This window comes from Oncorhynchus clarkii, chromosome 12, assembly GCF_045791955.1.
Source record: "Oncorhynchus clarkii lewisi isolate Uvic-CL-2024 chromosome 12, UVic_Ocla_1.0, whole genome shotgun sequence".
NCBI classification, from domain to species: Eukaryota; Metazoa; Chordata; class Actinopteri; order Salmoniformes; family Salmonidae; genus Oncorhynchus; species Oncorhynchus clarkii.
In genome coordinates, this window is record NC_092158.1 from 32,361,068 (window position 1) to 32,368,009 (window position 6,942).

Sequence of the window (6,942 nt, forward strand, 5' to 3'; positions counted from 1 at the left end):
TACGCACGACAGTGTCTAGGGTTTACCGAGAATGGTGCGACAAACAAGTCCTGTGGGCGAAAACACATTGTTAAGGAGAGAGGTCGAAGGAGAATGGCAGGAATTGTGCAAGCTATTGTCAAGGATTCCTCTGGAACTTTCATTATGCACAATTGGCCCCTATTCCCAGTTATTAGTAATTGTATAAGTGTGCCCTTGGTTTACCGGTGTGCTGTGTGTTTTGGCTTTCGTGCCATTGTGGATTTCCCAGATGATTACGGGTCATGTCCCGTGTGTTAATCATTGTGCGCGTGTGTTATTTATTCAAGGTACTCCTCGCTCTTTTGTTTGGTTTTCTACCCTGTGTTTTGTTTTGTTTGTTTGGTTTTCTACCCTGTGTTTTGTATTGTTTGTTTGGTTTTCTACCCTGTGTTTTGTATTGTTTGTTTGGTCTTCGTCCCCGTGCATTTACACGGCATGCCATAATTTGGGTGAAATAAAAAAACTATTATGCATTCCTGCGACCTTTCTCCCGAATCATTCATACCAATATGACAACAAACAGGCAAATAACGGTGCAGCACTGGTGTGCAGAACGGCAGCTCGGAATGCACAACTCGTTGGTGCTTGCCATGGATGGGCTATTGCAGCAGACGACCACACCGAGTTCCACTCCCATCAGCTAAAAACAAGAAGAAGCGTCTCCAATGGACACGCAATCACCAACACTGGACAATTGAGGAGGGGAAAAACATTGCCTGGTCCAACGAATCCCGGTTCCTGTTCCGTCATGCTGATGGCAGAGTCAGGATTTGGCGTAAGCAGCATGAGTTCATGGACCCATCCTGCCTGGTGTCAATGGTACAGGCTGGTGGTGGTGGTGTAATGGTGTGGGGAATGTTTTCCTGGGACACATTAAGTCCCTTGATACCAATTGAACAATGTTTGAATGCTACACCTTGTAGAATCCATGCCCCAAAGAATTCAGGATGTTCTGGAGGCAAAGGGGGGTCCGACCCGGTAATAGATGGGTGTACCAAATAAACAGGCCTTAAGTTTGCCTTAATAATAATTTTCCCTGTGTAGTGTTCAATTACAGCAATAATTTTGTATAGAAATCATGATGCTTAATAAAAATGGATATCAATTTATTTGTCAGGGTTAAGTGTGCCCTACAAAGCAATCATTTCTTAGGACACACCAGTCCCACATTGTCCCACAGTACCTCTATCATATCTAGGGTTTCAACTTTTAATAAATTCCCTGGTTTTCAAGAAATCCTGGTTGGAAGATTACGGAGTTCCTGCTTATTCCCACCTGATTCTGGGAATCCTCCAACTGGGATTTTGGGAAAACCAAGGAATTTTTTGAAAGTTCCAGGAATTGTGCAACCCTAATTGTAGCTCCTTTAAGTTAGTGTTTCCCAACTCCGGTCCACGATTTCTCACAGCAGTACACATTTTTGTTGTAGCCCTGGACAAAAACACCTGATTCAACTTGTCAAGGGCTTGATGATTAGTTGACAAGTACAATCAGGTGTGCTTGTACTGTTGTATGTACTGTTGAGGGTGCTCGAGGACCGGTTTTGGGACACACCGCTTTAAGTGAACTGTATCTTACCGTGGATTCTGAGATGTCAAGATCTGTGATCACCCATTGGAGCAAGAAATCTGGGGGTATCTGTTTGCTGTCCAGTTCCTGGACCAGATTCTCAAAGTTGTCCCAGGCTGTTGCTCGGGGCAGGGTGAAGTCGGAGCCACAGTTCCAGGACTCGCCTGGGGCCTGGTGGCAGGTGTGGTAGGGGACGTCCCAGGGTGGAGGGACTTCTGTGGGGCCCCAGTGGTGGTTGTGAACCCAAGTGCTCCAAGGTCCTTCCACAGCTTTCCCATTGGTCTCCTTAGTCTGCTGCTTCTATGGTGATGGTTGGGCAGCCTTAGAGATCTTCTTCTCTGTCTTCTTCACCAGCCCGATGCAGGTAATGACAGGACTGTCATTACTGAACACAGAGTCTGCCAAGTGACGTGGACAAGAAGATAAATAATGGGCTTTGTAGGCCTATTCATTCATAGGTTCTGATTATGGCCTTGTGGGACGATACGTCAGTTAATCTTTAAAGAATGATAAAATCATTAGCTTTGTGAACAAGAGTTCACCCTAGAATTTTAGCGGTTTTGAATTCATAAGATCTGTTCTGTAAGAGGCAGGCAGGCAGCTCTGTCTGTGCTTTTTGTGATGAGGTGCATCCATGAGAACTCATTGCTATCAGTCTTTCCATCATCTAGTCCAATCTGGCTTCCCTTCACTCTCACTAGCCTCTGGAACCTCTTCAGCGTTCCCTTAGATTCAGTGATGTCAGCCTCCGCATCACCAGTCTGCAGCAGATTAATATGGGTAGGCTTTCAGTGTCCATAATATCAGTGTGCATTATGTAATGCCTAGTACTATCAAGTTGCCCCCCGTGAATATGATTGGCCACCCCTCGCCTACCATCAACCAATCATGTTAATGCAGAGTTATACGGAGCCCTACGCATTGTTACAATATTTGGGAGGTTGCTCCATACAGTGTCTACGGACAGCTTAAATCAGCTTTAAGACAGAGGGGCGCTATTTGCCTAATTTGGATGCTTTCTCTTGTGCAATAGAAGTCTATTTTCCCTTGGCACACACTTTGGAGGCTGAATGTTTTTACAATTATGGTGTTTTTAAGAGATGTCCCTTTCCATTCAAATGGCGTGTGAACAGTGTACTGTTTGGATGCTGGACTTTGGAGTAGACGATGCTGAAGCATTTAATGCGTTGAACCATCATCATTATATAAAATAAACCCACTTGCATCGATTAAGGTTTAAAATGTTATTGCCCCCCTAAACTGGGTCTGTGACCCACCTTGGCCACCCTATACAACATGTCCTGGACACGCCACTGGAAACACCATCAGTTTCCATGAGCATGAGGCCTCTGGTCACTCCTGCAGCACCACCTTTGTCTGCTTTTTTAACCACAATCTGTTCATTTTTGGACAATGATTCAACTGCATCCCGTTCTGTCTTAGAAAGATTACGTTGTGTTTTGTTGGAGTCAATTTTACCCTTAAACAGATTCTCCACATCAAAATTCACTTTCTTGGTGTGGCTTTCTGGACGATGGAACAAAAATCGGACTTGGGCTTAAAAGGTGTTTTTGAGGGAACAGAAACTGCCTGACCTGAGACACTGGCGTCTGTAGTTGGAGAGATGTTTTGCTTGTACCAGGCCTTCCGATGTAGATTCCTGTAGAAACGAAATAGGTCAATCTTTGTATTAAATTCATTAGTTTAATATGTGGGGGCAAAGGACATTTAAATACCCTGGTTTAAATGAAGATATGGATTTCTCACCCTTCCTGTAGGGTTGTGATAAGTCCATTTGCTGTCATTTAGTGGACATTTTGCTCAATTGCCTTCAGCTATGTTTAGACTGTTGTTGTTCATGTTTTGCTGTGTTCTAGTGTACTATGGAATATATTGCTTTCTTATTCTTGACACTTCTCCCAGGCATATTTAAGGTTAGAACTACCTTTTAGTGTTCTGATACTTCTAGCTTGAAGTTCTATATTTATGATAACATAGCTACAGTATTTCACCTTTTAATGTGTATAGTATTGCTTACTAGGTGTATCCAATCAATTTTGTAACCACTCCCTCTTCCAATTAGGGCTAATTGGAAAAGCTGTTCAAAAGAGGACATTGTATTCCTTTTTTTTTGTACTCCCTGACGAAGGCCATGCAGCCGAAACGCGTCGGTTTAAAAAAAACTTTGTTTGCCATACTAATAAAGGCATTTTAATTAATTATATGAAGAGCGCCTTGGTCCTCCTTTCTTTTTGATGATTACATTTATGTACAGTAAATTCATAATGTTTGTTTTTCTTATCATTAATACTTAGCTCTCAGTATAAGCAAGTGCAAGCAAATGTGCTGCGACGAGGTAGGCCAATGTTTTCTGAACTTTCATAATGGACAGTGTTAGATTCTAGCTTGAAATGTACTGATTCATGTTGCCATACTAGAACTCATTAATTACTTCACATGTATAAGGAATCTATATGTTGGGGTCAATGTCAATGAAGGGTAGATGGGAACTAGGAATATGGAAAGTCACAGAGTAAGACTGAAGAGTTAGAGAGAAAGAGTAAGACTATTCTGTTCCATGTTTCTAAGGAGGGAGGCAAAAGGAAATTGTTAGTCTCTGATCAGGCAGGCCAACTGCGGAACTACTTTAGGGAGGAGTGAGGAATGCATCTCAAGGTCAAATCAACAGATCTGGGAGGAGGGCCAGAGAGGCCCACCACAACGACTTTCCTACTACAGTCCTATCTCACACACACTTCCACAATGGTTTTAGAAACAGTGAGAAGAACCAATTAAATTCATGTCTAGCAAAAGAGATGTATTGGTTTTTTAAATGTGTAAGGAGTTGACCCCGCCAATTAGAAGGTTATAAATACAGTGCCTTGCGAAAGTATTCGGCCCCCTTGAACTTTGCGACCTTTTGCCACATTTCAGGCTTCAAACATAAAGATATAAAACTGTATTTTTTTGTGAAGAATCAACAACAAGTGGGACACAATCATGAAGTGGAACAACATTTATTGGATATTTCAAACTTTTTTAACAAATCAAAAACTGAAAAATTGGGCCTGCAAAATTATTCAGCCCCCTTAAGTTAATACTTTTTAGCGCCACCTTTTGCTGCGATTACAGCTGTAAGTCGCTTGGGGTATGTCTCTATCAGTTTTGCACATCGAGAGACTGAAATTTTTTCCCATTCCTCCTTGCAAAACAGCTCGAGCTCAGTGAGGTTGGATGGAGAGCATTTGTGAACAGCAGTTTTCAGTTTTTTCCACAGATTCTCGATTGGATTCAGGTCTGGACTTTGACTTGGCCATTCTAACACCTGGATATGTTTATTTTTGAACCATTCCATTGCATTGTAGATTTTGCTTTATGTTTTGGATCATTGTCTTGTTGGAAGACAAATCTCCATCCCAGTCTCAGGTCTTTTGCAGACTCCATCAGGTTTTCTTCCAGAATGGTCCTGTATTTGGCTCCATCCATCTTCCCATCAATTTTAACCATCTTCCCTGTCCCTGCTGAAGAAAAGCAGGCCCAAACCATGATGCTGCCACCACCATGTTTGACAGTGGGGATGATGTGTTCAGGGTGATGAGCTGTGTTGCTTTTACACCAAACATAACGTTTTGCATTGTTGCCAAAAAGTTCAATTTTGGTTTCATCTGACCAGAGCACCTTCTTCCACATGTTTGGTGTGTCTCCCAGGTGGCTTGTGGCAAACTTTAAACGACACTTTTTATGGATATCTTTAAGAAATGGCTTTCTTCTTGCCACTCTTCCATAAAGGCCAGATTTGTGCAATATACGACTGATTGTTGTCCTATGGACAGAGTCTCCCACCTCAGCTGTAGATCTCTGCAGTTCATCCAGAGTGATCATGGGCCTCTTGGCTGCATCTCTGATCAGTCTTCTCCTTGTATGAGCTGAAAGTTTAGAGAGACGGCCAGGTCTTGGTAGATTTGCAGTGGTCTGATACTCCTTCCATTTCAATATTATCGCTTGCACAGTGCTCCTTGGGATGTTTAAAGCTTGGGAAATCTTTTTGTATCCAAATCTGGCTTTAAACTTCTTCACAACAGTATCTCGGACCTGCCTGGTGTGTTCCTTGTTCTTCATGATGCTCTCTGCGCTTTTAACGGATCTCTGAGACTATCACAGTGCAGGTGCATTTATACGGAGACTTGATTACACACAGGTGGGTTGTATTTATCATCATTAGTCATTTAGGTCAACATTGGATCATTCAGAGATCCTCACTGAACTTCTGGAGAGAGTTTGCTGCACTGAAAGTAAAGGGGCTGAATAATTTTGCACGCCCAATTTTTCAGTTTTTGATTTGTTAAAAAAGTTTGAAATATCCAATAAATGTCGTTCCACTTCATGATTGTGTCCCACTTGTTGTTGATTCTTCACAAAAAAATACAGTTTTATATCTTTATGTTTGAAGCCTGAAATGTGGCAAAAGGTCGCAAAGTTCAAGGGGGCCGAATACTTTCTCAAGGCACTGTATATGTGCTTGTGTAATCTGCCATGTCTTTGCAGCTGTTTGACCCAGTGGGTGAATAAACTTGGTTTGAGATTTTTCTAGTTGACCATTTGAGTTTTTAAATCTGTTTGTTAAGAACCTAACAACAGCAACATAAATGTATAGATGTTAGTTAAAATAAATTAATCAAGATGTTGAGACCTTAACTTTACTCTTCTTTAAGTCACCACACACACACACACACACACACACGAGAGAGCGAGAAAGTCAGAGAGAGAGAGATGAAGGGGAGGAGACAGGTTAAAGAATCATTTTTAAGCCTTGAGACAATTGAGACATGGATTGTGTATATGTGCCATTCAGAGGGTGAACAAACCTCCAAACTCCAAACGAGCTTCAATGCCATACAACTCTCCTTCCGTGGCCTCCAACTGCTCTTAAATGCAAGTAAAACTAAATGCATGCTCTTCAACCGATCGCCGCCTGCCCCCGCCCGCCCGACTAGCATCACTCTCTGGACGGTTCTGACTTAGAATATGTGGACAACTATAAATACCTAGGTGTCTGGCTAGACTTTAAACTTTCCTTCCAGACTCATATTAAGCATCTCCAATCCAAAATTAAATCTAGAATCAGCTTCCTATTTCGCAACAAAGCATCCTTCACTCATGCTGACAAACATACCCTCGTAAAACTGACTATCCTACCAATCCTTGACTTCGGCGATGTCATTTACAAAATAGCCTCCAAAACTCTGCTCAGCAAATTGGATGCAGTCTATCACAGTGCCATCCGTTTTGTCACCAAAGCCCTATATACTACCCACCACTGCGACCTGTATGCTCTCGTTGGCTGGCCCTCAC